At 40.9% G+C, this 19,936-nt stretch overlaps 1 protein-coding gene across 5 annotated transcripts in view; it reads left to right on the top strand.

Moving 5' to 3' along the window:
- Positions 1–19,936, top strand: part of CACNB1 (calcium voltage-gated channel auxiliary subunit beta 1) — a 2,104,836-nt gene that overhangs the window by 863,140 nt on the left and 1,221,760 nt on the right. The gene's annotated exons all lie outside the window — the stretch shown is intronic.

The following is a 19,936-nucleotide window of genomic DNA, read 5'->3' as shown; positions in this document are numbered from 1 at the left end:
TACCCCTTAACCTACAGACATTAAAAATAGGTGTAAAGGCGCTTGAAAAGTAGGTACAATTAGGTAAAAACTCGGCACATCTGGCTGTCGTGAAATCTCATTACCAAATAGCATGTAGCTCTTCTGACTTCCAGAAGGAATGTGGAATGCTACTCAGAAAGCTAACAAATTATGGAAAATCACATTATGAATGAGACAGTGTATGATCTGTAGATTTTAATGAACTGTATTGAAAAATTCTACCACACAAGGTAATTTATTTTTTGCTTCTAAAAAAGATAGATGTAAGATGGGTGCCCTGTTTTTTGAAATTATTGGTACCACTTGTATGTTGGTTATGTAATGTATTTTTCTGGGTATTAACCAGCTTCAAAAATTCACGTGATGAGGGGAATTCAGAAAATTGTATGAAGGGGTAAATCATGTTTGAAAATAGGGACATACCTCCTGAAATAGGTACATTATGTGCATGGGTAAATCAGGCCTGAAAATGTGAGTGTTCCTTCAAAGCAGGGACAGTTGAGAGGGCTGGTCCAGCCTGAAAATATGAATATACAGGTTGGTCACGCATATATTCAAACTTGTGAAAGAGCTGTAAGGTACAGGTTAAATCATATATAAGGTACCGACCTGAGTATAACTCAGGCAACCAGAGTTTGGTACCTGATGCAGCTGATGTGGGAAAAAGAACGCATGACATGGCTATGTGGGGGGAAATGTCTTTAGAGAGAGGGGCACATGTTTTAGGTGTGGGCAGTCGTAACTAATCAAACACATCAAGACCGCTGACACCAACCACTTTCTTAATCCAGTTTAGCAAATTTATGTAAAAGTAACAAATAAAAAACACTTTCATTGAGTTAACAACACAAGACTTCCTCAGACTCTTACTACATTAAATACCGTTACTTTAAATAGGGCAAAGACAGTCATGTGTGCAAACTCTTAAAGGTGTAAAACATAAAACCTGTTTTAAACCTTTACTAGGTTCTTTAAACAAATAAATGTCAGAATATCAATAACAATCTTACATGTAATAATTGTTGAAAAAAAGTTGTATGTTGTTTATATATATATCTATATATATATATATATAGAGAGAGAGAGAGAGAGAGAGCTATATAGCTGTATGTGCATTGTTATAATATCCTTTTGTATATAACAAATATATTTATATGTATTTAAGGGTGTATACATACATATTATTTCCTATTAAGGGTGGCACAGTGGCTCAGCAGATAGCATTGTCGCTTCACAGCAAGAGGTTTTATGGTTCAGTTCTTGGCTGGGGTGCCTTCTGTGTGGAGTCTGCATGCCCTGTCTTTGTTTGCGAAAGTTTCCTCTGGGTGCTCTGGTTTCCTCCCACATTCCAAAGACATGCAGTAGGTGGATTGGGCACACTAAATGAGTTTGAGGTGTGGAAGAACTACTGTGGCAGGGCTGGCTATCCACAGGTGCAAATCTTGGCTCTAGATGATTGTCACTGTTGAAGTGACATCCCGACCCCATGTGCAAAAAGAGGAAAAAGGGGCTGTGGGGGGGTCATATTTCGTATCAGCCCATTATAATTTTGCTGAATGTAGTTTCAAAACAGGTAGGGATATGTGGTCATTCAAGCCTGGCACAATAGTGACGTGCAACTTAAGCTGCCACAGCAGTTCTTTATACTCCAAGTGGGATTCCCGATATCCACCTCTTGGGTCCTTCGGAACCTTTTCCAATATTACAAAGTAGAATTTTTTTCTAATTAAGGCCACGGACAGAATATCTATATAGAGCACTGCCATGACTGTTTTTAATATTGTAACAGTGCTTGTAATTAATTTTGTAACAGTGCTTATAATTAATACCGTAACAGTGCTTATAATTAATATTGTAACATTGCTTATAATTAATATCATAACAGTGCTTATAATTAATATTGTAACAGTGCTTATAATTAATATTGTAGCAGTGTTTATAATTAATATTGCAACAGTGCTTATAAATATCGTAACAGTGCTTATAATTAATATCGTAACAGTGCTTATAAATAATATCGTAACAGTGCTTATAATTAATATCATGGGCGGCCATGGTGGTGCAGCGGTTAGCGTCGCCACCTCACAGCTAGAGGTTCTCTGGTTCAATTCTTGGCTGGGGTGCCTTCTGTGTGGAGTCTGCATGTCCTCCCTGTGGTCGTGTGGGTTTCCTCCGAGTGCTCCGGTTTCCTCCCACATCTCAAAGACATGCAGTAGGTGGATTGGACACTCTAAGTTGGCCCTAGGTGTGAGTGTGTGTGTGTATGTGCCATCTGTGGAAGGTTGGGCACCGGGCTGGCAACTCGACACTGTAAAACTCCACTGCCAATCATGAGCGGACAGATGATCCGCTGTGGCGACCCCTAAATGGGAAAAGCTGAAAGAAGAAGAAGCTTATAATTAATATCATAACAGTGCTTATAATTAATATCATAATCATGTTTTTATTTGGTTACTACTGGAGTACACGCCACTGGCTTGCTTCTTATTCTGCATTATTAGCCCTTAGGAATGACTAACTAACCAATCTTATTCACTCCCCGCTGATGCATGTTGCATAGTTGGGCATACTATTGGTCATGTGCATCATAGGGGACCTAGGGTCATAAAATGAAAACCGAGCTTATTTTAGAATAGTGACACAGCTCTACTCCCTCCTACTCAACTGTTGCCCCTAGGAGGAATGAATGGGTAGAGCAACTCTGTCTTCCTGGGGCATTAAACAGGGTGAAGGAAAGGGACCCCGAGCCTGGGTACTGATGAGGGAGCTAAACAATACAAACACTGACCTCACTGCTATGAGTCACTACTTCCCCTATTTCTTCCTAAAGACAAACTAAAGTTATTTTCTTTACACACAGATTTAACATACTTCTTTCTGCAACTACTTGAATGTACCCGTTTAATTCAAAATAATTGTTTTGCATTTCAGAAGTTGTTTAAATGAAGAATAAACTGACATTTGATTGTACAAAACATAAAATTGTCTGGTACAGGCATCAGAAGTAACAAACTCCTTGCACAACAATGGTGTAGTCAGGGGCTACAGCTGTACCCTGTTGTGGTAAGACCAGGCATTGACTGATAACATAACATTGGTTTTCTACTGTGCTAACAAACTGCCAGCAACTGATTAATAATCTAAACTAATAATGTTTAATTTTTACAGACATGCTTTGAGATTCCTTTTTGTTAATATTTTAAAAAATAAATCCTTAAGCAATATTTGATATTTTTCTGCAGGTGATATTTTATACTTCATACAAATGTTCTTTTAGGCACTTCCTGCTTAGATAGATTTATCTGTCAGTGCTATCTTCTGTTTAAATTGGGTCTTTCAAGATATGCTATCAAAGACCATTATAATCAGAAAACATTTCACAGCTGTGTTTTGTGTGTGTCACTGATACAGTGTTTTCCAGTATGTATTTCTGTAAATAACTTACCCGTGGTGGTGGTGCTGCGGTAGCATTGTCGCCTCACAGTAAGACGCTGTCCGGTTCGATTCTCAGCTAGAGCGTCTTCTGCGTGGAGACATGCGTGAATGGGCATACTTTCGTTGAAGGTTGTGCATCAGGCCTGGCAAGCCGGTACGTAAAAATCAACTGCCAATCATTAGCGGACCGGAGTTCCACTGTGGCGACCCCTAACCAGGAAAAGCTGAAAGACACAAACAAACAAACATTTCTGTAAATGACTTCTTTGCATTATGCTTGCAGTGTTAATAGTAGAACCCAACAATGTGCAGAGTTGGGTCTAGATGGCATCGAGTATAGTTATCCAGAAGGTACAGCAAATCTGCTGGCCAAGAAATTCAGCTGAAATGTCATCTCCCCATCACCCCCAGCTCTCTCCCAAGAAGTACTCTCCCATCACTCCACTGCCAGTTATCACCAAAGAGCAGGTTGTCACTGCGCTCTCTAAACTTAAAAACATGGCTTCAATGGGGCCTGATGATATACCAGGCTGACTTTTAAAGAGCTTAAATTAGGACTTATCAAGCCCATTAAGATCTCTATTTAATCACAGTCTGTTTAGTGGAGGACAGTAACAGTCATCCCTTTGCACAAAGGGGCACCGTCTACTGACCTGGGAAATTACACACCCATAAGTTTGACTAGTCTTATATGTGAGACCATGGAAATAATAATCATGGACCTGATAAATAATGACATAGGAAACTCCAAACACTGGACATGAACCAATTTGCCTTTATCAAGGACATTTCATGCCTACTGAATCTGGTGGATTTTTTTGAGAAAGTGACTAAGGCCATGGATATGAGGGTAAACAGTCCACACAATCTACCTTGACCTGGCCAAGGTATGTGGCACAATTCCCCAGTCAGGTATTATAAATAAACTCACAAAACTTGGTATAAATCCCCAACTCAGCAGATGGATAGCTAACTGGCTCTCACATAGGACAGGTGGTTAAAGTGAGCAAATCCACATCCAGCAAGAGGCCTGTTACTAATGGAATTAAAAGGAGCCAGTGGCCAATGGCCACTTTGATTGGCCAGTGGCCAATCAACACGATCTTCCCACTAAAGTGAAGAATGGCTTCTGCTAATCCAAGATGGCCTAGAAAATGTGCTCAGAACAAACAGCTACTGCAAACAAACAACCAGGCCCAGAGACAGCAGATCTAAAATGGGACTATGCTATAGCTATTAGCTACTGTTTGAGGCAGAAAACACTACAGAAATGTTTATCACAGCAGAAGAACAGCAGTGAGACACTAAATAAAAGTTTTAAACAGAAAAATGAGCACGGAAACTCTAGAGAATGCTTTTAACTGCAAACAAATCAGTTATATGATACACTCCTTGGAAGGAAAATCAGAACAAGCAAACAGATGCTTAACAAGTGGAGAAAACTTCCAGTCTTTCACACAGTGAAACTTAGATAAAAAAGCTTTACAAACAGTGAGACAGTAACAAAAGTGATTTAACAGGCCCAGTAAGGCAGACAATTGCAGAACAGCAGTGCAGGTTAGTTTATAGCAATAAAATACAGTAAAAAAAAATAAACAAAATGCAAATTAAAGGTTATGCTGCTGAATGCTAGGATTCTAAACATGAAAATGCACTCATTGCAAGCATTCTTAACCCTGGAAGATGCTAACATTTGTGCAGTCACAGAGACCTGGTTCAAAGCTACAGAGAGCACCCCAGCCTTACCTGGTTACTCATCCTGTCATACATTCAGACCCCAAACTGTGGGCAGCAAAGCCAAAGGAGGTGGAGTTTCAATATATTTTAAAGACACACACACCTTAAGGCTGGTCAAACAGTATGACACACAGGAGATACTCCAGGTAGAGTTAACTGTTGACAAGACCCCCATTCAAATCATAGGCCCCAAAATTTGACTCAGTATGCCCACTCCACCTATCTGGACCTCATCGAATCTATCAAGATTCAACCCTTTACCCTGATCCTGGGTAGAGTTACCATATTTTGTTGTATGTAAAAGAGGACAAACGTGTTTTTTCATCATCTTAGGGCTGAAGAGCAAAAAAAAAAGGTCTTTATTCTTGTAAGATTAAAACTAAAGACTTTTTTTTTTTGCTCCCCTCTTAGGGTGAAGAGCAAAAGCAAAAAAAAAAAAAAAAAAAAAAAGGTCTTGTCATTGCACCGTGTATGGGGATTTTTGTGGCCCGTATGCCGGTATATGAGACAATCAAAACCTTGCACAGTGGAGCCTCTTCTGTTCAATGCAGCTCCGCATTGAACAGAGCTCTGCTTTTTGATTGGCTCATGTACCAGTATACGAGCCGATCAAAACCTTGCACAGTGGACCCTCTTCTGTTCAATGCGGAACATCAAGCAGTTCTACATTGAACAGAGCTCCATTTTTTGATTGGCTCGTATACCGGTATATGAGCCAATCATAAAAAAAAAAAAAACAAGGCAGAGGATAGACTCCAATATTGGGATGTCTGGTTTTTGAAAATTTTGTGATTTGTCCAGGTTTTAAAACGCAGACAAATCGCAGAATTTTCAAAAATGCCTGGACAGGAGCCCATAAAAGAGGACGTGTCCAGGGAAACCCGGCCATATGGTAACCTTAATCCTGGGTGACTTTAACTACCCAACCATAGACTGGAAAAACTGCTCATCTCAGAACACAAATGCCCAGAGAGTCCTTGATTTTATCAATGCAAATGCCATGGAACAGCTAGTCAATGGCCCCTCAAGAGGTGATAATATCCTGCACTTGGTATTAACCAACATGAGTAACCACTGCAGCACTCCTACAGTATCATCTTCAGTGGTAAGATCTGATCATAAAGTGGTAACTTTCAAAGTCACCATCTCCCCTGTCTCCCCTCTAGCTAGGGTCAAACAAAAAGCTTCTCCAAAGCTGATTACAACTTCGTGAGGGATGGTATAAACAGCTTCACATCCCCCCCCCCCTGTAGGAACTGGCACCAATGTCCAAATCTACACCAAACTACTATATGAGCATTTATATGGATGCATGGAATCAGGGATACCCAAAAAGACAAAATTATCCTCCGCAAGGAAGAATAAACCTGTATGGTAGACATCTGCAATAAATAAACTATATAACAAAAGGAAATAATTGCTGTCCACGACCAAGAAGGGGCAGGTGCCCAATTGGAAGCAATCTCTACTTAGCCTGACCAAGCAAATAAGCATCTATATCATATTATATGATGATGAAAAGAGTGAATGGTCTTTCATCGAACCGATAATGTCAAAATAACAAAAACGCGAACAAACAGAACAGCAAATTTTTTCCCAGGGAAAAAAATTGCTGCTCTGCAAAAAAAAAAAAGAAAAAAGTTTAAACACAAAATGAAGTGAGGGGCTTCAAACCCCACCACATCCAATGTGGGGAGCTGTGCCCCCTACATACCCCCACTTAAATATACCAACTCTGAGATCACACCATAGTGGAGGAAATGGCAAAGTCCCGAAGATGGCCCACTGATTTTTTTTCCCTGGGAAAACAATTGATGTTCCGTGACTTCGCTATTTTCTCCTTTTGACATTATCGGATCAATGAAAGAGCATTTGCTGTTTTCATCATGTGATAATATGATATAGACCCACAAATAAGAGCACTAGTGAAATCCTCTAAAGCCAACTTTGAGTCTAAATTGGCCACATCCACTAGAGACAATTATGAGGCCTTCTTCACATATGCCCACAATCTCAAAGGAAGCACCCAGATCTGTTCAGAACTGGTGGTCAAGGACACCACATACACAAATGCTGTAGATATAGCCAACCTACTGGCTGACAGATTCAGCAAATACTTTTATTTTTATTTTTTTTTATTTATCATTTGTTGACCGGGAATGTCCGACTAGGTTCCACAGAGCCTGTTTTCAGCGGAGGCCCGGGGAGAAATGCTCCAGATCCCTTTTTCCCCCCAATCAGTAAATCAGAACATCCCCAGTACCTGCCCACCTCCCCTTATCTCTAGAGAACAGGTTATCACTGCCCTCTCAAAGGCAAAATATACAGCCTTCATGGGACCCGATAACATCCCAGGCTGCATCCTACATAAATTCAGGCATGAACTTGCAGCACCATTAGGCACCCTATTCAACCAAAGACTGTGTACTGGCTTTGTGCCAGCCGAATGGAGGACAGCCACTGTCATCTCTTTACACAGAAGGTGGAGTGTCCACCTATCCAGGAAATTATAGACCAATCAGCCTAACTAGCCTGATCTGCAAGGCCATCTGAATGGATTATCATGAACCTCATTAACGGGGACATTGGCAACTTCCAAACACTCGACCCCACACAGTTTGGCTTTGTCAGGGGGAGGTCATGTCTGTTAAATCTGGTTGACTTCTTTGAGATGGTCACCAAAGCCATGGATGAAGAGAAAAAGGTGCACACCACCCACTGTGACCTGACCAAAGCCTTCAACACTATTCCCCACTTGGGCATAATATATAAACTCTCTCAACTAGACATTAATCCATATGTTACCAGATGGGTAGCAAACTGGCTCTCTGATAGAACCCACCTAATCAAAATAGGGGAAGCCACCTCAAATGGTAGACCTGTAACAAGTGGTGTACACCAGGTATCGGTCTTGGGGCCTCTCTTATTCAGGATATACTTCTTTGAGGCGCAGGCCAAAACCAATGGGCTACGGTTGACCAAGTTTGCAGATGACCGCAAGCTAAGCGTGGTCATCAATTACCCAACTGATGTGGATGTCCTCCAAGAGGGTCTCACCCAAACAAATGATTGGTGCCAGAAACATGTACTCAAACTGAATGCCAAAAAATGCATCATCACCCCTTATGCAGAGAGTGACATCCCCACATATTTTCACATTAATAACCGAAAAATTATATGGCACTGCTTACTGTGATGGATTTGAAGTCTTCGTAAGACACTCAGTCTTGCTGGCTGGATTCTGCTGAAATCAAAGTCTGGTTATATTTGCATTCACAGTCTGTTGCATACAGAAACTTGCAGAATATACACTGATGAGAGAATACATCAACTTAGAGCAGTAACAAGTAACTTTTTATAATAAAACAGACGGACTAACATTGCAGCTTAAAGTACTGTTCCACTTTACTTCTCATATAGTACAGATGATGTGAGAGATATAACATTTACCTCGGGACAAATGTGTTCCTACCAATATCCCTAACATAACTGGATTAATACAGATCTTTATATACAATTTTAGTCATGCACATACATATACATTTCTTCTTGGTATTCTATTTTGGAGAATTGCTCATCCTGTAGAAACAATACTGATTGTTGCAGATGCTTACGCAAATGGTGACTTAATAATATTATTTTTCAGCTTTTCTGACAGTGTGAACATCCTGTTTTTTGTCGTTGGTATTCTATTTGTATCTTTGTATAAAAACATGTTTTTTAAGGAAACACATTGTAACAGTGTCATAAACATGTTCTGTTGTCCATTCTCTTTATATGCAGAAAAAATGTGTTTTTTAAGGAAACATATTGTGTCCATTCTTTTTATATGCAGAAAAACATGTTTTTTAAGGAAACACATTGTCACAGTGTTCTTTAAAAGCAGATTTTGCATTTTTGCTCTTGCATACATCCTGTTTTTAAGTCTGGAAGGAAAAAATGTCCATTCGGCAGATTCCTTATTTTTCAAGCCACAGTCATTTAGTATAGATGCTAATCACATATTGCTAAACTCTGTTTCTGCATTTAAGCAAGCTTTATTGTATACCTTATTTATGTTTACATATTTGTAACAGAATTACTTTCAAACTTAAAACCCTGTTGAGCATAATCTTACAATAACAACAACCTAAGCACTCAATCATCATGAGGGATTTGGGCACCTAGGTTGATAGCAATCTGACTTTTGACCACCATGTTGCATCTGTCTTATGGAAAGCTTTCTACATGTCCCACCTCATAAGTAAGGATGTTCATCGTGTTTCACTGTTGCAGTCATTACATTTGGGTAATCTGCTGGCAAGTTACCCTCAGTCAGCCTGATTAACAAAGTCTTGGGTCCTGTGTCAGTTGCTGTCCCTTCTTCCATGACGTCAGGTCATCAGGATTATAAAACATGCAGCTGACACCATTACATCAGTCTTTCTTGCTGCACAGTGCCCGATGCAGAAGCAGTTTGCAAGTGCCGGTCGGCTGACACCTGAAATTTTCATTTTCAAGTTTCAGAACCGAAGTTTTCAACTTAAAGCTAAGTACCCCTTTGGGGAAACTTTTTCTTCCTCCTTACCGATGTCAGTAAAAGTTAATAATTGTATTACTTGTGGGAAGCAAATACCTCATAAGGATTTTCATGTGTACTGTATTCCTTGCCTAGGCCCTTACCATAACATACCTTGCTGTCGGTTTTGTGCTTTATTTAATCAGTGCACTATCCGTCGTCTGTACATTTTTGCTTTAAAATATTTTGGTTCTCAGTTTAATTATCCAGAAATGACGTCGGCTAGCCATCTGACTACCGGAATACCAAAAAACACAAAGAAAAAGACAGAGACAGGCCGTTGAGGTCCAAAACTGCCGAGGACGGTTCTCCTAAGCCAGTAGCCAGTTCGCCGGTACTCAGTGAGGTGCTTTCGCAGCCCCTGATACCTGCTACTTCTGATTTGCAGGCATCTGCTGAGACCCATTCGGAGTCCGGTATGCCACGAGATGCTTCACATATGGAACCCGCGGATGTCCCTCCGTTGGATGGGTCTGGAGCCACTGAGCAGGCGCCGGCTTCTGAGGGTGTATTCAGGCCTACAAACTTGCATATTAAACTGACTCCAACTTCAGTGCTAAGGCCTAAATCTCGATCTATGTCTAAAAAACCAATGTCCAGGCCACATGTTCAGGACCCTATGCCTAAAAAACAAATTATCAAAATGGCTGAAGATTTAATTACTCTAATCAGGGGTAGTCAACCCCCCCCCCCTCCAAGAGGCCTAGGATTGAATTTGAGTATGAATCTCCTGAACAGGACTCTGTTTCTTCTGACTCTTCAAATGATCTGGATTTGTCCATACCTACTTATGAGGACTCTGATGCAGAGGATTCCATTCCTTCTGCTTCTCAGCCTGAAGATTTCTCTTTTGGGGAAACTTTACATACCTTAAGGGAGCATTTCCACTGGGAAAGTCAGGATTTCTCTGAATCCAAAAAGAGGCTTAGGGATTTCCTTCTTCCTCAGCATAGGCCTTTGGCTATATCTCCTGTACTAGACATTGTTGATGATGTGTTTTCAGAATCCAATATGGCCCCTGATTCCCTGCCTCCAGCCCCTAGCAAACCAGACAGGTACTACAGGGTTCCTGAGTCCCACAAATTCCTTTTCAAAAATCCTGTTGTTGACCCTGAAACCATTTCTCAGGGGCCCAAGGGCATTAAGGCTTCTTCTACTAAAAATCCTACCCCTTTTGATAGAGACTCCAGGGCGCTGGATAGATGGGGTAAAAAGGTTTATACTTCTGCAACCTTAGCAATCAGGGCTTTAACCTGTCAATTCGATATGCTAAAATATCAACAGCATATTGTGGGACTGCTTAAACAGAAAATTATGTTGATTTCTGACTGTATGGAGAATAAAGATTTGCAGGATTTATTGCATTCAGCTGAACAAGTTGGCAAACATACTTTGCAATGTGGTTTTGATTTCTTAGAGGCCTCTTGTAGGGCTGCTGTTACTGGGTCTGGGATTAGGAGGCATGCTTGGCTTAAGGAGCAGTCTCTGCCTGATCATGTTAAAGCAAAACTTTTGGATGCTCCTTTACAGCAGGACTGCTTATTTGGCAAGAAGGCTGAAGAAGTTCTAAAAAAGATGGAAGATAAAGCTAAATTTATGCAAACTGTGAAAGATTTCTTACAAGTGCAACCTCCTAGATTTAGTAGGCATTGGCCTACTAAGAATTGGTCCTTTCCAGCTCCTTCCAGAACCACTACGGCCAAACCCAGACATTCCAAAACCACCAGGTTTCAGTCCCAAGGGACTTTCAAAACTAAGCAACGGGGTGCTTCCACTTCCAAATCTGAAAACAACAAGGCACCCCCCTATGGTAAACAGTCTCAATGATGTCCCTTTGAAATTACCAAGCACTTACCTCTTAGCCACCCCTTTTGGGGGAAAACTGGCTCTTCATTCAAGAAACTGGCAACTTATAACCCAGGACAAATGGGTTTTAAATATAGTGTCCGAGGGATACAGATTTCATTTCCACACGTTGCCAACACCAAACGGGTGGCCAGAGGCTCAGAAACAAGTACTTTCCCTCCTAAACATGGGGGCTATTCAACTAGTACCAGAAGGGGAAAAGGGACAAGGTTTCTATTCCAAACTTTTCCTGGTACCCAGCAAAGACAAATCATGGCGTCCAACCTGTCTACTCTAAACACCTTTCTGGACACTCCAAAATTCAAGATGCTGACTCTTCACCAGTTACTTCCTATGCTAGGCAAGGATGCCTGGTTGGCAACTCTTGACTTAAGAGGCTTACCTGCATATCCCAATCAGGGAATCTTGCAGAAGATACCTCCGCTTCAAAGCAGGCTGCATGCATTATCAGTTCTCTGCATTGCCCTTTGGCTTGTCTACTGCACCCAGGGTTTTCACAAAGTGCCTAGCTCCAGTAATTGCATTTTGCAGGCAAAGAAATATTCAAATATATCCATACCTGGACGATTGTCTAATTCAGGCAGAAAACCAGGCCATTCTTCTAAAACATCTGGTGTTTGTAAAAAGGGTTCTAACTTGTCTAGAGTACACCATAAACAAAAAGAAATCACAACTGGTACCCTCTCAAAAAATTACATTCCTGGGTGCAAGCTTGAATACAACTGCCCAGATGGCTTTCCTTATGCGAGAAAAGCAAATTCATTTGGTGACTTACTTCAAACAGGCGGCCACAAAAACCCTGCTGTCTGCAAGGCAAATACTGCAAGCCTTGGGGTTCATGGCCTCCTGCATTCTTCTAATTCCATATGCAAGACTGCATATGAGGAAACTTCAGTGGTACTTAAAAGGTTTATGGAGTCAACATTGTCACAGCCTGGAAACAATGATTCCTATCATACCTTGCTTGCACCTAGAGTTCCTATGGTGGGCAGAGGCCTGCCACCAAAACAAGGGACTGACATTCACACCACCCCCTTTCACCCAAACCCTAACTACAGATGCATCAGACTATGCAAGGGGGCTCATCTAGCAGGGAAGTGCATTCAGGACAAATGGAGCCCAAATCAAATGCACCTTCATATCAATCAAAAAGAAATGCTAGCTGTACAGAATGCACTGACAGCCTTCAAGGACTACCTTCATCTAGGACAATTACTGATAAAGAGGGACAACACCATGGTTATGTGGTACATAAACAAGCAGCAAGCAGGGGAGTACACATTCCTACCCCCTCTGCAGACTAGCCATGGCATTGTGGAACACGGCTTTGAGCTACCAAGTACAACTACAAGCTCAATTCCTGCCAGGAAAGTAGAATGTTCTGGCAGACGAACTAAGCAGAAATCTCATGGACCCTCACAAATGGAAACTGGAACCACGGATTTACAACATGTTGACATGTAAATGGGGGAGCCCAGACATAGATTTCTTTGCCTCACCCCTGAACTACCAGTTGGACACATTTTTCACAAGAACTCATCACAAAAAAGCCTGGAAAGTGGATGCGCTGTCCTTCAGCTGGAAAACCTATCAGCCTATGGCTTCCCCCCTCTGCCTTTGCTATCCACAGTTCTACTAAAAGTCAAACAGGACAAACCAAAAATTATTTTGATTGCTCCAGACTGGTCTAGCCAACACTGGTACCCACTCCTTCGCAGTGTGTCCCACATTTCTCCGTGGCGCCTGCCTCACTGTCTCAGCAGGAGAACCAAATTCTGCACCCTCAGCTCCAAACATTGAATCTTGCAGCTTGGCTAATCACTTAAATTCACCCTTAGCATCCCTCAGCAAACCTGTGAATGATGTCATTTTGGAGGTGAGAAGACCTAGTACTAGAAAATCTTATGCTGACAAATGGAAAAGATTCTGGGCCTGGAATCAGTCTCAAGGGATGAGCACAGCAGTGCCCAATTTACCTCAGATTTTGCAATACTTAACTGAGATGCTTCATAAGGCCCTGTCTTTTTCTTCCATAAAAATCCATGCCTCAGATATTTCAGCTCATTACAACACAGACCCCCCCCCCCTTCTCTCATCCTATTCTAAAGCAGTATCTCAGAGGGGCCAAAAACTTGAGACCACCCAGGAGAGCTCCAACCCCTTCCTAGGACCTTAACTTTGTATTATAGAAACTCACTCTATCTCCTTTCGAGCTAGCTGCAACTGAAGACTTAAAATTTCTTTCCTGGAAAACATCCTTCCTTTTAGCAATCACTTTAGCTAGAAGGATATCTGAATGACAGGCCCTTATGGCAGTGGAGCCTTTCATCATCTTTCATGCAGACAAGGTATCACTCAGGACCAATCCATCATTCATGCCCAAGATGGTATCCAGTGTGGCTGTTAATCAGTCCATTCATTTGCCAACTTTCCTTCCCAATCCACAGTACAAGGGAGAGCGGATTCTGCATTCATTGGATGTACGCAGACAACTTAGATTTTACTTGGACAGGACTAAATCCCGAGGAAAATCTGAACAACTGCTGGTAGCATTTGCTGCAGGGGCAGAGGGGAAGGCTATTTCAAAGCAAACCATTTCTAAATGGATAAGCCATTGCATTCATAGGTTCATAGGTTAGTACTAGGCTAACTGCCCTTTTGGGCCATTTGAAGCCTAGCCAATTACCCCATGTGAGAATCAAACCCTGCACCTTGTGTCTTTAAGGTAAACACCTTAACCATTATGTCATCTTCATTTCTGTTATAAGCACCATGGAAAACCTATTCCCCAGGGGATCAGATCTCATTCCACCAGGGCTGCATCTACTTCAGCAGCCTTTCTCAGAGGTGTTCCTACCAGGGATATTCTAGAAGCTGCTACCTGGAGTTCAGTTCATACTTTCACCAAGCATTATCACTTACCAATTTTCTCTAAATCCAGAGCTGGCTTTGCCACTGCTGTTTTGCAGGGCCTTATAGCTGGTCCTAATGCTGTATAAATCCATCCTCCCAACCTTAGCTTTGGGAATATACCCAAATGTAATGACTGCAACAGTGAAACATGATGAACATAGTACAGTTGTGTGCACTTACCATAAATGTAGATGTTCGAGTGTATTCACTGTTGTAGTCCTGGTTACCCTCCAGCCCCCTGTTTTTCTTTTACTATACCGCTTCTTTTTTTTTATTATGCTTAAAAGCCTTTTTGGTGTATTTGCTTTTGTTTGGAGGTATATTTTTGTGTTTCTTATTTATATATATATATATATATATATATATATATATATATATATATATATATATATATATACACACACACACATATGTGTGTATATATATATATATATATATATATATATATATATATATATATATGTGTGTATATATATATATATATATATATATATATATATATATATATGTATAGATAGATATATTTTGCACCCCATTTGGGGGGCACCTGACATCTGGGGCAAGAAAAACTGATGTAATGGCGTTGGCTGCATGTTTTATACCCCTGATGACCTGATGTCATGGAAGAAGGGACAGCAACCGACACAGGACCCAAGACTTTGTTAATCAGGCCGACTGAGGGCAACCTGCCAGCAGATTACCCAAATGTGTTGACTGCAACAGTGAATACACTCGAACGTCTATATTTATGGTAACTGTACACAACTGTACTGTATCTCATCCAGGGACAAGGAGGTCATAACATCCCTGTATTCTTCCCTTATAAAGCCAGTTATCGAGTACATAGCCCCCTTTGGCATGTACCTTGCAAAGAATATGCAGCAGCTGGATAGACCACAAAGGATCCTCACCAGGAGAATCCAGGGTGAGAAACATCTACCCTACACAAATAGGCTAAAAGCCCTCTCCCTCTACTCAGTTTCATACAGACTCCTCAGAGGTGGCCTCTGTCTGGCATACAAAGCAATCTCAGACCCCTCCTTGATGGGACTGCTGCATATCTGCAAGTCAAGCTCCACTCAAGTAACCTGCACGCGTGACCTCAACCTGGTCTGTGACATCAATAGGACTTGGTGGTGGTACAGATGTGTGTCCCAGAGACTCCCCCATCTGTGGAATAGACTCCTTCTCCACATCATGCAGAGGACCTCATTATCCCTTTTTAAGCGCAACTTGGATAACTGGATGGGAAACAGAAAATATACCCCTGGGATTCCACCTGTGTCACTGCTGGAGAGGGGCTTTGGGTGCTGACTTGTCTAAACATGGGCTAAACTCTTGGCTAGGCTTATAAGGGCCTCAGGGCCAATAGCCTAGTAACTTCCTATGATCCTATGAGTTCCACAGGGTTCAGTGCTGGGACCTCTCCTGTTCAGAATACACTTCTCTGAAGTCAAGGTTAATGTGGATGGCCTCTGGATGACAAAGTCTGCTGATGATTGCAAGCTGGGGGCAAACACTAAATCTCCGAACAATGAAGATATTGTTCAGGAGGGTCTAGATCAGAAAAATTGTGCCAGAACCATGGCCTAAAACGAAACAAAAAATATACTATCGTACCTTTTGGAAAATCAATTACCTCTTCTAATTACAGCATCAATAGCACATCCCTAAGAGTGGACTCAGAGGTGAGAGATCTATGTAGACAGAGAGACAGTAGCCTGAACTTTGATCGGCATCTGTCCACAGTGGTGAGGAAGTACTTCTATGTGGCAGAACTTCTAAGTAAAGGTATGGCATCCAGATCCAAGGAAATTATAGTCCTGCTGTGGTCAGCCCTCATTAGATCAATAATTAGTGCACCATTTGGCATGTCCTTCATGAGGCACTTACAGAAGCTGGAGTGACCTCAGAGGTTCATCACAAAGAAAATACAGGATGTAAGTAATGTGAACTATGCGGATAGACTAAAATCTCTATCCTTTTGCTCAGTCTCCTACTAATTATTAAAGGGTGACCTATGCCTGACCTACAAGGCCTCACAAATCCAGGCCTGATGGAGCTGCTATACTTCTGCGAGTCAAACAGCATGAGTGTCACCCAATCTAGGGATTTAAACTTAGTCAGACACTCAAACAAAACATGCTGGAGAGACAGATATGTATCTCAAAGATTTCCCCATCTTTGGAACAGGCTTTCTATTCACATTCAGTGGGTTTTTGGTTAATTGTCGAAAGAAATAGCCATCAAATGGCACATCATTGCATGCAAAGCATAGAAACTCCATCCATTGAAAGTGTACTTCATTGAACCTGTGAGATGGGGAAAGTAACTAGTTGGCCAACACTTCCCCATATCACTTTTCCCTACTGTAGAGTGATCTCAGAGTTGGTATAAATATATATATATATATATATATATATATATATATATATATATATATATATATATATATATATATATATATATATATATATATATATATGTGTATAGTTAGGGCATGTGTGGGGTGAAATTCTGACATTTGTGAGATGGGGAAGTGTTGGCTAAGTAGTTACTTTCTCCATCTCACAGGTTCAATGAAGTTCACTTTTAATGGATGGAGTTTCGATGTGTTACATTTGATGATGCACCATTCCATGGTTTTCCTTTCAACAATTAACCATAGACCCTACTTCAAGTAGAGCCCTTCCCTGGCACTCTTCAAATGCACTTTGGATCAATGGATGGGGAATAGCAAATTCACACTTAGGGTAGTGCTTATGTCTGATGTTGTTCGTGTTTCACTGTTGCAGTCATTACATTTGGGTTATCTGCTTGCACACTGTTGCGGTCATTACATTTGGGTTATCTGCTTGCAGGCTGCCCTCAGTCGGCCTGATTAACAAAGTCTTGGGTCCTGCATCAGTTGCTGTCCCTTCTTCCATGACATCAGGTCATCAGGGGTATAAAACATGCAGCCAACGCCATTACATCAGTTTTTCTTGCCCCAGATGTCAGGTGCCCCCTAATGGGAAGCAATTAAATATAAAAGTACAAACATATACCTCCAACAAAAAAGTAAATACACCAAAAAGCTTTTAAGCATAGTAAAGGAAAGTAGAGGTATAACCAAAAGAAGTTAGGGGGCTGGAGGGAGGGTAATCATGACTGCAACAGTGAATACACTCGAACATCTACATTTATGGTAAGTGTACACAACTGTACTATGTTCTTTGTGTTTCACTGTTGCAGTCATTACATTTGGGTAGATTCCCAAAGCTATGGTTGGGAGGAGGAATTTAAATAGCATTAGGACCAGCTATAAAGCCCTGCAAGACTACAGTGGTAAAGCCAGCTCTGGATTTAGAGAAAAATGGCAAATGATAATGCTTGGTGAAGGTATGTACAGAACTCCAGGTAGCAGCTTCTAGGATGTCCCTGGTAGGTACGCCTCTGAGAAACCAAATATAATGACTGCAACAGTGAATACACTCTAACATCTACATTTATGGTATGTGTACACAACTGTTCTTTATGGACAGGGGCAATCTTTAAGATACTCAATGCATAGGGACAATCTATGTCATTCTCTTGTCCCTAGGGGCCATGTATTGGATAAAATTGGGTTATACTGGCTGGGCTTGTAAAGGCTCTTAAGCCATTATACTAGTAGTCTCCTGTGGAGCTAAGAACATGGTTTAGGCTAAATTATTGTTATATGTGTACTGATGGCTCTTTCATCCTGTCTGTGTCCAAAGTCATTTTTATAATCCGGATTTAGACCAGAGCCCACATGTCTTTCTTACCTGAAGGGGTCTCACTTAATCTTTGTTCTGCCTTTCTGTTCCCTAAATTCTCTGCTATACGAAGGTGTTTTATGTGCTTAAATGAGTAAGTGTACATAAATGCAGTTTATTAAAAAAGTCACTGATTGCCATTAACATTTAATTTAAATTATATTAAGCTGTTTACCTTTTAACACATTTCCTTGATTCAGTGTACTAAATGTGATGTTTTTGAAAATAATATGAAATAGTATGTATTACTATTACAGCTGCTAATCTTTTTCTGTAACAAAACAAATCTGTAATAGATTGCAGTCCTTCTCACATGACTTGTAAACATTACTGATGACTTTTTAAAAGTAACTTATCGACACTGATTTCATGTTTCTTAGTAAACAGCTGTTTCAATAGTTGTCACTCGTTGTTGTTGTGACTTTCAGCTTATCCCGGTTAGGGGTCGCCACAGCGGAACTCCGATCCGCTAATGTTTGGTAGTGGATTTTTACATGCCGAGTTACCAGCCCTGACACAGAACCTTCAACGAAGGAATGCCCATTCACGCATGCCTCCACACAGAAGACGCTCTAGCTGAGAATCGAACGCGACAACGTCTTGCTGTGAGGTGACAACGCTACCGCAGCACCTCAGTATAAAATTCGTACATAATCTGTTTATACTATTACTGATACTATACATTTTCTTGAAATGTCTACATTTACAATTGTTTTCCCATTTGCATGCAATCTGCATAGACTAGAGGAAACAACCTCAAGAAACCTGGGGTGAAAACAAAATGCAAATTCTAAATCACATTTGGTTCTACCACAACATCTCTCACGACACAAAATCTGTTGTGTTTTTTCTGAGACAAGGCACAAACGAAACAAAAATGATGTTAAGTGATCATTGCCCTGGGTAAAATAAAATGTTCGTGACAGTTAAATAAGTGTATTTGATGATGAAAATAAGGCTAGTGTCTTGACGAATGAGCTAATGCCAAGGAAACAAACTGCATCATGAAAGACACTGCAGTGTTCATTTAAAGAAATTATGTTCAATCCAGACAAAAAAGCAGCACCTGACATCTTCTGACAGTTTCTGATGTTTTTAAGAGCATTATTTCTTGCTCTTTTAATGTTGAAGTGATTTTACACTGTAGGTACAGAACAATACTATCTGACATCAGTGTGCATTCATCTGCAACTTTACAAAGCAATCTGAATTGGCAAGAAATGCTATGAGTATTATTATAATCATTTATTATTATTATTATTACTCACACCCAAACTGTGTTTTACTTAACTGTTGCATGTTTTCAGAATATGTGTTTTGTGTGTGTCTGCATGTGTGTGTGTGTGTGTGTGTGAGTGTGCCTGTGTGTGTGTTTGTGTTTTGTGTGTGTATGTGTACACGCGAGTGTGTGAATATGTGAGCGTGTGTGTGTGTGTACACGTGAATGTGTGTGCATGTGTGTGCGTACACGCGAGTGTGTGTATATGTGTTCATGTGTGTGTGAGTGTGTGTCTATGTGTACACACAAGTGTGTGTGTGTGTGTGTGTGTGTGTGTGTGTGTGTGTGTGTGTGTGTGTGTGTGTGTGTGTGTGTGTGTGATTGTGTGTGTGTGTGCGCACGTGTGCG

Source organism: Protopterus annectens, chromosome 13.part0 (genome assembly GCF_019279795.1).
Source record: "Protopterus annectens isolate FY-2018-M chromosome 13.part0, PAN1.0, whole genome shotgun sequence".
NCBI lineage: Eukaryota > Metazoa > Chordata > Ceratodontiformes > Protopteridae > Protopterus > Protopterus annectens.
The sequence above is the reverse complement of the archived record's forward strand: the minus strand, read 5'-3'. Positions and strand labels throughout refer to the sequence as shown.